Here is a 13323-nt window from a genome sequence, read left to right as displayed (position 1 = left end):
AGCCTGGCCAACATGGTGAAACCCTGTCTCTACTAAAAATGTAAAAATTAGCTGGGTGTGGTGGCGCACACCTGTTAGGCAAGCCCACACTTTTGTGATCTTACCTCCATGAGCTCTACCAGGTTTTCACAATGAAGATTGGAGAAAAATCCCTTCCTGCTTCTAGCAAAAGGAGAAGAGAAGCCATTTTGAAATATACCCATGCCATCTAAGGGTATGGCAAACAACAAAAAGAAAAAGAAAAAGAGGCCGGGCGCGGTGGCTCAAGCCTGTAATCCCAGCACTTTGGGAGGCCGAGACGGGCGGATCACGAGGTCAGGAGATCGAGACCATCCTGGCTAACACGGTGAAACCCCGTCTCTACTAAAAATACAAAAAAAAAAAACAACTAGCCGGGCGTGGTGGTGGCGCCTGTAGTCCCAGCTCCTCGGGAGGCTGAGGCAGGAGAATGGCCGGAACCCGGGGGGCGGAGCTTGCAGTGAGCTGAGATCCGGCCACTGCACTCCAGCCCGGGCGACAGAGCAGCAAGACTCCGTCTCAAAAAAAAAAAAAAAAAAAAAAAAAGAAAAAGAAAAAGAAACAAAACATACCCAGAGCATTCCACTCTTGACATGGCCGCCCCTCAGTATAAACTCTTTTATCAAACCTTGACCTACTGGAATTTTATCAGAGCCTAGCAACCCAGGGAAAGGAAAATGCCCAACTCCAGCCCTCTCTAACTGTCCTGTCACACTTAAGGTGGAAAAAAAACTGGGAAGTCCTTGTGAAGGTCACAGCCCAGGATGCCTAAAAGACAGAGACCTCGTCATAGGACTGTAGTATCCTTGTCCTCCCACACACCTTATCACCACACCACAAGACACCACATATTCGGCATTCAATTAAAAATTACAAGCTGTACTTAAAGGCAAAGTATAAAATGCCATTTGAAGCAACAATGAATGAGAATTTTCCAAAATTAATTTCAGGTATGAAAGGCATGAAACCACAAATCCAGGAAGCTCAGAGAATGCCAAGAAGGATAAATGCCAAAAAGCCTATACCTAGGCATATTTTCAAACTAACAAAAAAAAAAAAAAAATCAAGATGAAGAAAAAATCTTGAAAGAAGCCAAGGAGGAAAAGGCAAAGATAAGACTTGCATTAGACTTTTTCACAGAAACTATCAAAACAAAAAGAGTGGAGTGAAATATTTACAGTTTTGAGAGAAAAAACCCACCGACCTAGAATTCTGAACCCTGTGAGATTATCCTTCAAAAAGGAAGTAGCAATAAATATGTTCTCAGACAAATAAAAATTGAAGAAATTTGTTGTCAGTAGACCAGCCCTGCAAGAAATGTTAAAAGAAGTTCTTCAGAGAAATAATATAATATTTAATAAAATACATGTATGTTATATTTATATATGTATATATGTATATATACGTGTTTAATAAAATACATATAACAAGTTATATATATTTATATATGTTATATATATTTAATATAAGCTATACTATAAAAAGAAAATATAGATTGGAAATTCAAATCTACATGAAGAATGGAAGCACAGGAGAGAAAAAATAAGTGTAGCTAAAATTTAAAATTTATATTTTTCTTATTCTTAATTGATCTATACAATAAGGCTTAATATACAACCTTATTTTGAACCATATTGTTCAAAATAATAATAGCAACAATGTTTTCAATCATTACAGCTATGTATAAGTGAAATGCAGCAATGATTCAAGGGATAGGAGGGAGAAATTAGAACTGTTTTATTATAAGATACTTGTACTTCTCATGAAGTGGAAAAAAGACGTATCTGACAGTCTGATACAGGACTGTTATCTTAAAAAGAACTTTTTTTTTTTTTTTTGAGACGGAGTCTCACTCTGTCGCCCAGGCTGGAATGCAGAGGCATGATCTCGGCTCACTGCAACCTCTACCTCCCGGGTTCATGCCATTCTCCTGCCTCAGCCTCCCAAGTAGCTGGGACTACAGGCGCCTGCCACCATGCCAGAATAATTTTTTTGTGTTTTTAGTAGAGACAGGGTTTTACCGTGTTAGCCAGGATGGTCTTGATCCCTTGACCTCGTGATCCGCCTGCCTCGGCCTCCCAAAGTGCTGGGATTACAGGTGTGAGCCACCATGCCCGGCCAAAAAGGACTCTTAAAACTCAACAATAAGAACATGAATGGCTGGGCACAGTGGCTCAGGCCTGTAATCCCAACATTTTGGGAGGCCAAGGTGGATGGATCACCTGAGGTTAGGAGTTGAAGACCATGGTGAAACCCCGTCTCTACTAAAAATACAAAAATTAATCAGGTGTGGTGGCACGCGCCTGTATTCCAGCTACTTGGGAGGCTTAGGCAGGAGAATTGCCTGCACCCGGGAGGCAGAGGTTCCATCGAGCCAAGATCGTGCCATTGCACTCCAACCTGGGTGACAAGAATGAAACTTTATCTCAAAAAAAAAAACAAAAAGGCCTGGTGCAGTGGCTCACACCTGTAATCCCAGTACTTTGGGAGGCTGAGGCAGGTAGATCACGAGGTCAGGAGATCGAGACCATCCTGGCTAACACGGTGAAACCCCGTCTCTACTAAAAATACAAAAAAATTAGCCGGGCGAGGTGGCGGGCGCCTGTAGTCCCAGCTACTCGGGAGGCTGAGGCAGGAGAATGGCGTGAACCCGGGAGGCGGAGCTTGCAGTGAGCTGAGATCCGGCCACTGCACTCCAGCCTGGGCGGCAGAGCCAGACTCCGTCTCAAAAAAAAAAAAAGTTAGCCAGGCATGGTGGCACACACCTGTAATCCCAGCTACTCAGAAGGCTGAGGCAGGAGAATCGCTTGAACCCGGGAGGCAGAGGTTGCAGTGAGCCAAGATCGAGCCACTGCACTCCAGCCTGGGTGACAGAGTGAGACTCTGTCTCAAAAAAGAAAAGAAAAGAAAAGAGAAAAGAGAGGGAGGGAGGGAGGGAGGAAATGAACAACCTGACTTAAAAGTGAACAAAATATCTGAACAGATACCTCACCAAAAAAGATAAATAGATACAAACATATGGAAAAACTGCTTCACATTTTATGTCATTTAGGGAATTAGAAATTAAAACAATGAGATTCCACAACACGCATATTAGGACGGCCAACATTCAAAACGTTGACAACAGCACTCATTGCCAATGGGATTATAAAGTGGTGCAGCCACTTTGGAAGACAGTTTGGCAGTTTCTTATAAAACTAAGCATACTCTTACCATGTGACCCAGCAATCACACTCCCTGGTATTTAGTCAAACGAGTTGGAAACTTATGTCCACACAAAAACCTGCACATGGATGCTTATAGCACCTTTATTCATAACTGCCGAAACTTGGAAGTTCACAAACCAAGTTGTTGAACTGAACTCTGGTATATACAGAAAATGGAATATTATTCAATGCTGAAAAGAAATTAGCTATCAACCCATGAAAAGACATGGGGAAACCTTTAGTGCATATTATAATACTAAGTGGAAGAATCAAATACGAAAAGCCTACATACTGGCCCGGCGCGAAGGCTCACACCTGTAATCCCAGCACTTTGGGAGGCTGAGGCAGGCGGATCACGAGGTCAAGAGATAGAGACCATCTGGCTCACATGGTGAAACCCTGTCTCTACTAAAAAAAAAAATACAAAATACAAAATTTGGCTGGGCATGGTAGTCCTCTGCCCACCCCCACAGCATACTTGGGCATGACCTCCAGCCTTTTGTTGCCACCCAGGTTCGTGTGCATTCTGCTGGCGCAGTAAATCAACCACTATGACACGGTTTTGCAAAAGAGAAAAGATTTATTCACAAGGGCACTGAGCGGGGAGGTGGGACAACAGCTCTCAAATCCAAGTCCCCCGAAGATAAGTAACAGCTTCGTTCTGTGCGAGCATGGCTGGAGTTCATGGCATTTCACAGGACACGTGTACAGAAAAGGGTAGCATTAGCATGAGCTGAAGGCAGAGTTTTTGGCCCTCCAATGTCAAAAGGCCACGTTTTGGGCACTTGTGCAGGCCCAGTTGAAGGACTGGTGGTCTCAACCAGTTTGAACTGGACAGGAGCTGACCCAAGTTCCTGAAAAACAACCGAAGAAGCTGTGACCATGGTGGCTTATGCGTGTTATCTATACAGCAGCCAGGGAAGGTTACGTTTCAGCATTCAGCGGCAAGGCTTTCAGCTACAGTGGCCCTTAAGCTTCACAGAAAAAAGAGAGAGAGAAAAAATTAAAAACCAAGTGACCCAAAAGCAAAAACCCAAAAGCTCCCTCCTGCCGCAGACAGACCCTTTACTACTGATGCCAATCATTAAAGCGATCTGTCGCGGTTTAGTGCACCACTGCACTCCAGGCTGGGCAACAGGGTGAGACCACGTCAAAAAGGAAAGGAAAGGATAGGAAAGGGGAAGGGAAGGGGAAGGGGAGGAGGGAGGGAAAGAAAGGAAGAAAATAAAAGAAAGAAAAAAGAAAAGAAAAGAAAATGCACAGTGAGCTAGATTTGGCCTAGAGGCTGTAGCTTGCCAACTCCTATTATGGATTCATGGATTAGAGTTTAAGGAAGAGATAGAGAAATACGGCAGAAGAACTGGAGTGAGGCCCAACCCCGTGGTGGTCTAGGAGAAAGGCTCTTGACACAGGCATCTGGCAGTTATTTTTCAGGGGAGAACCTACAAATTATAAGGCTGTACAGTTCCCCTTACTACTCAAGTGATTACACTTTTGTTTTATTTTTTTTAGAGACAGGATCTCCCTCTCTCACCCAGGCTGGAGTGTGGTGCCGCAGTCACAGCTCACTGCAGCCTTGAACTTGTGGGCTCAAGTGATCCTGCCTCGGTTTCCTGAGTAGTGGGACTACAGACACACTCCACCATGCCTGGGTAATCGCTTTTAGTTTTTGTAGAGATGGGGTCTCCTTGTGTTGCCCAGACTGGTCTTGAACTCCTCGCCTTAAGTAATCCTGCCACCTTGGCCTCCCAAAGTGCTGGGATTACAGGTGTGAACCACCATGCCCAGCCTTGTGTGACTACTCCTACAGAGGCCCTCGATGGCCTGGAATGATTGATTCCGGGACTCTGTCTTCTCATCCCAAAGCACCAAACCCTACTGATAAGGAAAGAGCCCCCGTTTCAGAACTCCCATGGCCACCCCCCAACGCACAGCCCTGGGATTGGCAACTTTGCAACCTGGGCTTCCCTGATAATCAGATTTACGGTAAGACCCCAAAGAGGTCCAGGCACTTCTAAAACAAGTTATACGGAGAATCCAGACCCAAGTCCTCAAGATGTGAGCCCACATCACATCCCCCAAAATGGAGCATCCGTGGCCACTCCAGCCTTGCTAGGGACACAGCATACTCCTTGACCCTCGCCACTACAGAAGACAATTGCTTTCACAAATGTCCACTGGTTCCCACGCACTAAGCAAACTTTTATGACCTTAATTGACACTGTTTCCTCCAAGACCCCACTAAATGTAAGGGAGAAACTCCCTCTGTTCCCTGGGGCATAAGATTGAAGGCAAACAAGTCTGCCTCACCCTGATCACTGGTGCAATAGCTTTGCAGAATATTCCAGTGGTCTCAGTTATTTCTGCTCTTGAATTCCATCACTGGGATGGATGCTCCAATTGGAATAAAACCCACACTTTGTCCCTTACTGTTGGTCTTGGCAGACAAGACCCTGAAGACCTGCCCAAGCCTTTAAATCGTTAATATGACCCAAAATACATTAAAACAGGGACTTCAAAGATTGAGATAAGGGGTGACTATCCCCTCTGTTTCTCCATTTAACAGCCTGATTTGACGTGTTCTTCCAATGGAAAAGAACAAATGGCATCTCATGGTGGATGTTGAAACCTTAACCCAGGGGGCCGTGGAGACCCCAGCCCCAGCAGGCTGAAAGGATGGAGCCCATTCAGTCTTTTGCTGTCCAATATTTTGCTATTTTTGCTTCCTTGCAGTGTTCCACAGCACCTAATTCAACAGCCTCTTAGCCTCTACTCCCATTCTATTTATTGTGGTAAAATATATGACAAAATTTACCAATTTAACCTTTTTCTTTTTCTTTTTTTTTTTTTTTTGAGACATGATCTCACTCTCTCACCCAGGCTGGAGTACAGTGGTGCCCTCGCAGATCACCTCAGCCTCAACCTCCTGGGCTCAAGGGATCCTCCCACCTCGGCCTCCTGCGTAATTAGGATTACAGGCTTAAGCCACAGTGCCCGGCCTATTTTGATAATTTTTTAAATTTTAATTTTATTTATTTTTTAAAATTTTACTTTAAGTTCTGAGATTCATGTGCAGAACGTGCAGGTTTCTTACACAGGTATACACATGCCACAGTGGTTTGCTGCACTTGTCAACCTGTCATCTAGGTTTTGGGCCCTGCATGCCTTAGGCACTTCTCCTCATGCTGTCCCTCCTCTTGCCCCCCACCCCTAGCCAGGCCCTGGTGTGTGATCTTCCTCTCCCTGTGTCCATGTGTTCTCTTGTTCAGCTCCCACTTATACTGAGAACATGTGGTGTTTGGTTTTCTGTTCCTGTGTTAGTTTGCTGAAAATGATGACTTCCAGCTTCATCCATGTCCCTGCAAAAGGCATGAGCTCATTCTTTTTTATGGCTGCTTAGTATTCCATGGTGTATATATGCCACATTTTCTCTATCCAGTCTATCATTGATGGACATTTGGATTGGTTCCAAGTCTCTGCTATTGTAAATAGTGCTGCAATCAATATACATGTGCATGTGTCTTTATAGTAGAACGATTTATAATGCTTTGGGTATATACCCAGTAATGGGACTGCTGGGTCAAATGATATTTCTGGTTCTAGATCCTTGAGGAATTGCCACAATGTCTTCCACAACGGCTGAACTAATTTACACTCCCACCAACAGTGTCAGTGTTCCTATTTCTCCACAGCCTCACCAGCATGTTGTTTTCTGACTTTTTAATAATCGCCATTCTGTTTTTTTTTTTTTTTTTTTTTTGAGACGGAGTCTCGCTCTGTGCCCGGGCTGGAGTGCAGTGGCCGGTTCTCAGCTCACTGCAAGCTCCGCCTCCCGGTTTATGCCATTCTCCTGCCTCAGCCTCCGAGTAGCTGGGACTACAGGCGCCCGCCACCTCGCCCGGCTAGTTTTTTGTATTTTTTAGTAGAGACGGGGTTCCACCGTATTAGCCAGGATGGTCTCGATCTCCTGACCTCGTGATCCGCCCGTCTCGGCCTCCCAAAGTGCTGGGATTACAGGCTTGAGCCACCGCGCCCGGCTGTTTTTTGTTTTTGAGACGGAGTCTCGCTCTGTCACTCAGGCTGCAGTGCAGTGGCGCGATCTCGGCTCACTGCAAGCTCTGCCTCCCAGGTTCACGCCATTCTCCTGCCTCAGCCTCCTGAGTAGCTGGGACTACAAGCGCCTGCCACATGCCTGGCTAATTTTTTGTATTTTTAGTAGAGACAGGGTTTCACCGTGTTAACCAGGATGGTCTCAATCTTCTGACCTCATGATCCACCCACCTCGGCCTCCCAAAGTGCTGGGATTACAGGCATGAGCCACCGCACCCAGCCCCTAATAATCGCCATTCTAACTGGTGTGAGATGGTATCTCATTGTGGTTTTGATTTGCATTTCTCTAACGACCAGTGATGATGAGCTTTTTTTAATATGTTTGTTGGCCACATAAATGTCTTCTTTTGAGAAGTGTCTGTTCATATCCTTTATCCACTTTTTGATGGGGTTGTTTTTTTCTTGTAGATTTGTTTAAGTTCCTCGTAGATTCTGGATATGAGCCCTTTGTCAGATGGGTAGCTTGCAAAAGTTTTCTCCCATTCTGTAGGTTGCCTGTTCACTCTGAGGATAGTTTTGTTTGCTGTGCAGAAGCTCTTTAGTTTGATTAGATTCCATGTGTCAATTTTGGCTTTTGTTGCCATTGCTTTTGGCGTTTTGTCATGAAGTCTTTGCCCATGCCGATGTCCTGAATGGTATTACCTAAGTTTTCTTCTAGGGTTTGTATGGTTTTTGGGTTTTACATTTAAGTCTTTAATCTATTTTGAGTTAATTTTTGTATAAGGTATAAGAAAGGGGTCCAGTTTCTGTTTTCTGCCTGTGGCTAGCCAGTTTTCCCAGCAGCATTATTAAATAAGGAATCCTTTTTCCATTTCTTATTTTTGTCAGGTTTGTCAAAGATCAGATGATTGTAGATGTGTGATGTTATTTCTGAGACTCCTGTTCTGTTCCATTGGTCTATATATCTGTTTAAAAATATGGAATGCTTTAGTCGGGCGTGGTGGCTCACACCTGTAATCTCATCACTTTGGGAGGTCGAGGTGGGCGGATCACGAGGTCAGGAGATCGAGACCACCGTGAAACCCCATCTCTACTAAAAATACAAAACATTAGCCGGGTTTGGTGGCAGGCGCCTGTAGTCCCAGCTACTCGGGAGGCTGAGGCAGGAGAATGGCGTGAACCCGGGAGGCGGAGCTTGCAGTGAGCCGAGATCACGCCACTGCACTCCAACCTGGGCAACAGAGCAAGACTCCGTCTCAAAAAATAAAATAAAATAAAATAAAATAAAAATATGGAACACTTCACAAATTCACGTGTCATCCTTGGGCAGGGGCCATGCGAATCTTCTATCGTTCTGATTTTAGTATATGTGTTGCCGAAGCGAGCACTAATTTAATCATTTTTCAGTGTGCAGTTTAGTGACATTAAGTACATTCACAGCCATCTATTTCTAGAATCTTTTCATCATCTGAAACTGAAACTCTGCACCAATTAAACACTAATTCCCACCCCTCCCAGCCCCTGGTAACCACAGTTCCACCTTCTGTTTCTACAATTTTTTTTTTCTTTTTTCTTTTTTTGAGATGTAGTCCAGCTCTGTCACCCAGGCTGGAGTGCAGTGGCGCGATCTCAGCTCACTGCAACCTCTGCCTCCCGGGTTCAAGTGATTCTCCTGCCTCAGCCTCCCGAGTAGCTGGGACTACAGGCGCATACCACCATGCCCTGCTAAATTTTTGTTGTTGTTGTTGTTCATTTGTTTTCTTTTTCTTTTTTTTTTTTTTTTTGAGACGGAGTCTTGCTCTGTTACCCAGGCTGGAGTACAGTGGCGTGATCTCGGCTCACTGCAAGCTCCACCTCCTGGGTTTATGCCATTCTCCTGCCTCAGCCTCCCGAGTAGCTGAGACTACAGGCGCCCGCCACCTCGCCTGGCTAGTTTTTTGTATTTTTAGTAGAGACAGGGTTTCACCGTGTTAGCCAGGATGGTCTCGATCTCCTGACCTCATGATCCGCCTGCCTCAGCCTCCCAAAGTGCTGGTATTACAGGCTTGAGCCATCGCGCCCGGCCTGTTCATTTGTTTTCTTTGAGATAAAGTTTTGCTAGCCACCCAGGCTGGAGTGCAGTGCCAAGGCAGCGGCGCGGTCTCAGTTCACTGCAACCTCTGTCTCACGGGTCCAAGTGATTCTCCTCTCTCAGCCTCACAAGTAGCTGGGATTACAGGCACGCACGACCATGTCCAGCTAATTTTTGTATCTTTAGTAAATTTTGTATTTTTCGTACTTTTGTATTTTTAGTAGCATGTTGGCCAAGCTGGTCTCGAACTCCTGACCTCAGGAGTGATCCACTCACCTTAGCCTCCCAAAGTCCTGGAATAACAGACATTAGTCACCAGGCCCTGCCTTTCTCTACAAATTTGACTCCTCTAGATACTTCACATATATGGAACTGCACAGTGTTTGTCGCTGACTTCTGGCTTTCCTCACCTGGCTATGCCTACTTTGGGGGATAATCTGGGCCTGGGACACCAAATCCCTGTAGCAGGCCCCACTGGGCTGCACAATCAGAACTGCGCGGAAGTTCCCCCAGACTGTTGCCCACACTTGTTTAAGCTCTTCAAAGATGCTACTGGCCGGGCATGGTGGCTCGTGCCTGTAATCCCAGCACTTTGGTGGAAGGAGGTGGTCAGATCACTTGAAGTCAGAAGTTCAAGACTAGCCTGGCCAACATGGTGAAACTCCATCTCTACTAAAAATACAAAAATTAATCGGGTGTGGTGGCGTGCGCCAGTAATCCCAGCTACTCAGGAGACTTGCTTGATTCCGGGAGGCAGAGGTTGCAGTAAGCCGAGATTGCACCACTGCACTCCAGCCTGGGCGACAGGGTGATACTCCGTCTCAAAAAAAAAAAAAAAAAAAGTGGTACCGGCCCGGTGCGGTGGCTCACACCTGTAATCTCAGCACTTTGGGAGGCTGAGATGGGAGGATGTGTTGGGCCGGTGGGGATGGAGGCTGCAGTGAGCGGTTGTTGAGTGACTGCGTCCAGCCTGGGCCACGGAGTGAGGCCGTGCCTCAAAAAGAAAAAAAAAAAGCAGCAGCTACCCATCAAGCCACCAGATGGCAGCACGATTCCATGTCCCCCTCGCCGCCGGCTGCCTGGTGCCCAATGCAGTCCTAACGGCGGTTCTGAGCTCCAGGGACCGGCGCCGCGCGTGCCTGAGGTCCCAGCTGCTCAGGAGGATGAGGCAGGAGAATCGCGTGACGGGGAGTTCTCTGTAGTGCGCTGTGCCCATCCAGGTCCGCACTGAGGCCGTCATCGGTATGGCGGCCTCTGCCACCAGGCCGCCTAGGGAAGAGCGAGGCAGTCCCGGTGGAAAACGGAGAGCGTCGGTAGTGGCATCGCGCCTAGGAATAGCCTCTGCGCTCCAGCCAAGTCGACCTGCTGAGACTTCGCCTCTAAAACCAGCAAATACCAGGAGGCTGAGGGACGAGGATCGCTGGAGCCCGGGAGGTGGAGGTTGCACTGAGTAGCTGGGATTACAGGCAGGCGCCACCACGCCCGGGTAATTTTTGTATTATTAGTAGATACGGGGTTTCACCATGTTGGCCAGGCTGGTCTTGAACTCGCAGCCTCAAGTGATCCACCCTCCTTGGCCTCCCAAAGTGCTGGGATTACAGGCTTGAGCCACTGTGCCCGGCCAAATAAGTAATTTAAACAACTTGTTTTTTATTTCAGAAAAAAATAAACTCATAAGGGAGGCCCCCCTGACACACACACAGGAAGCAGCAGTGTAAATGGAATGCCACTGCTGAGGCTCTCCAATGAGTGTCACGTGTGCACATTTTGCCCCTCACAATGCATGTCAGACTATTAATAGGAAGCGCCGTTGGAATACCTCCTGTGGGGTGTATGCAGCAGGCAGCTTTGGAATCACTGTATCCCCAGTGTGATACCAGGACAATGGCTTCTTCACTAGCACTGTCCAACCACAGTGCTGTGGTTCTAGGACTCCCTAACAGATGTCTCGAGGTCCATTATTGGGCGAAGGTCACTGCAAACTCAGGGAGGCCCAGGAGCTCACCCCAACCAGCTTCTTTACCAGGTGAGTGACCTCAGCCCTGCAGCTGGACTCATCCAGACGATGACCTCACCCAAAGATGGATGACCCCTGACCACTGTCCACACAACTGAGCTGGCCCCAGGTCGACTCCTCCACATCCTGCTTCCTACTGTAACCCTGTCAAAGGCCTTCCTCCCACCTTCCCACTCCTCCTCTTCCTCCCTGGCAGCCCAACCAGGACAGATTCACTAGCTGGTTTTCAACTCTTTCAGGCTGCCCTCCTAACCCTAGCCCTGACCTCTGCCCTCCTAACCCCAGCCCTGACCCCACCGCCTCTCAGGAGGCTTTGCCAATCATCTGCATGTTAGCTCCACCCAAGGAACAGGCCTATTTTCTTTTTTATTTTTTTTTGAAGCGGAGTCTCCCCACCCAGGCTGGAGTGCAGTGGCGCAATCTCAGCTCACTGCAAGCTCCGCCTCCTGGGTTCATGCCATTCTCCTGCCTCTGCCTCCTGAGTAACTGGGACTACAGGTGCCAGCCACCACGCTCAGCTAATTTTTTTTTTTTTTTTTTTTTGGATTTTTAGCAGAGACAGAGTTTCACTGTGTTAGCCAGGATGGTCTCGATCTCCTGACCTTGTGATCCACCCATCTTGGCCTCCCAAAGTGCTGGGATTACAGGCGTGAGCCACCGCGCCCAGCTACAGGCTTATTTTCAAGCATACTAACTGTTGGGTGTGTCGCTTACCTGTGCATATGACAGCCAATCCAGCCCACCTAAATGAAGCCTTTATGACAGCACAACTCCATCCATGTATGTGGCTGACCACATCTCCAAACCATCTTCCCACTGGGGACAAATTCTTGGATTTTTTAGAGACAGGTTCTCACTCTGTTGCCCAGGCTGGAGTACAGTGGTGTGCCTCAAACTCCTGGGATCAAGGGATCCTCCCACCTCAACCTCCGGAGTAGCTCGGACTGCAGGTGCACACCACCACCATGCGTGGCTAAATTATTTATTTATTTATTTATTTTTTAGAGATGGGGGTTGCTGTGTTGTCCAGGCTGGTTTTGAACTCCTATCCTCAAGTGATCCTCCCTCCTCCCACCTCCTGAAGCACTGGGATTATAGGTGTGAGCCACCAATCTCAGCCAAAATTTTTAACTAAACTCAAAAACAAATGAACAAACAGAAAAGACTATCAAACCACACACTGTCCTCTCTCACCCAACAGAGACAAGATGTCTATAAATCACCAATCTATTTAAAGAGATTACCAAATGGTCAGACCATGAAACTGAAAGAATCAAAATAAAACTGTCACTATGCTACCAGCGGACAAAAGCTGGGAGCACACGACAAGGGGTCACACTCACTGAAGGTCCCCCACCCCGATTGCCAGTCAGGGGCGGCTTGTGGGTCTCAGAGAGGGCTCACCACCTGGTTGCAGTTATTGGGGACAGAAAGGTAAGTCCAATCGGTGCCACATCAAGGCACAACGACTGTTGGGGGAATGTACCAGACACTTAAGGAGATGACTTTATTCAGGCTACTGCTATGGGAAGAAAGTTCACTGATGAGGAAGGAGCGGCCCGATAAATAAGAGACTCATGCTGAAGACTGGAGGCGGGGTCTTGGAATGGACAAAAGCAAAGTGCTTCTTCTGGGCTCACTATTTCTCAGAACACAAAGGAAGGGGTAATTTCTCAGCAAGCACCATTTCCCAGGGCTGAGATGAATTTCAGTACTGCCAGCAGCCTCTGTGTTCTGGTGTGTGGAGGAGTTTGCATGTTCCCAGTGTGTGTTCCCATTGTGTCTTGGTGTTTCTGTGTGCCTGGTGGCATGTTTGTGTGTGTATTTGCAGGGTGAAAGACCACAGGTACGAGCCAAACTCCTGTGCTCAAGTGCACCTCCTGCCTTGGCTTTCCAGAGTGTGGGGATGACAGGCGTGAGCCACCACGCCAGGCCTCATGATCTGTTTCTAGCGCAGTGAG

General features: G+C 47.1%; 1 non-coding gene across 1 annotated transcript; it reads right to left on the bottom strand.

Annotated features, from left to right (window-relative positions):
* Window positions 1-8559: 8559 nt before the first annotated feature.
* LOC117096820 lies at window positions 8560-8662 on the bottom strand. Its single transcript, XR_004442656.1, has one exon. It is a non-coding gene; the product is annotated as a U6 spliceosomal RNA (small nuclear RNA).
* Between the last annotated feature and the right edge of the window lie 4661 nt (window positions 8663-13323).

The sequence above is a fragment of the Trachypithecus francoisi genome, unplaced genomic scaffold (assembly GCF_009764315.1).
Source record: "Trachypithecus francoisi isolate TF-2019V2 unplaced genomic scaffold, Tfra_2.0 Lachesis_group14, whole genome shotgun sequence".
Lineage (NCBI taxonomy): Eukaryota > Metazoa > Chordata > Mammalia > Primates > Cercopithecidae > Trachypithecus > Trachypithecus francoisi.
Note: the sequence above shows the minus strand (reverse complement) of the source record. Positions and strands in the feature narration are given on the sequence as shown.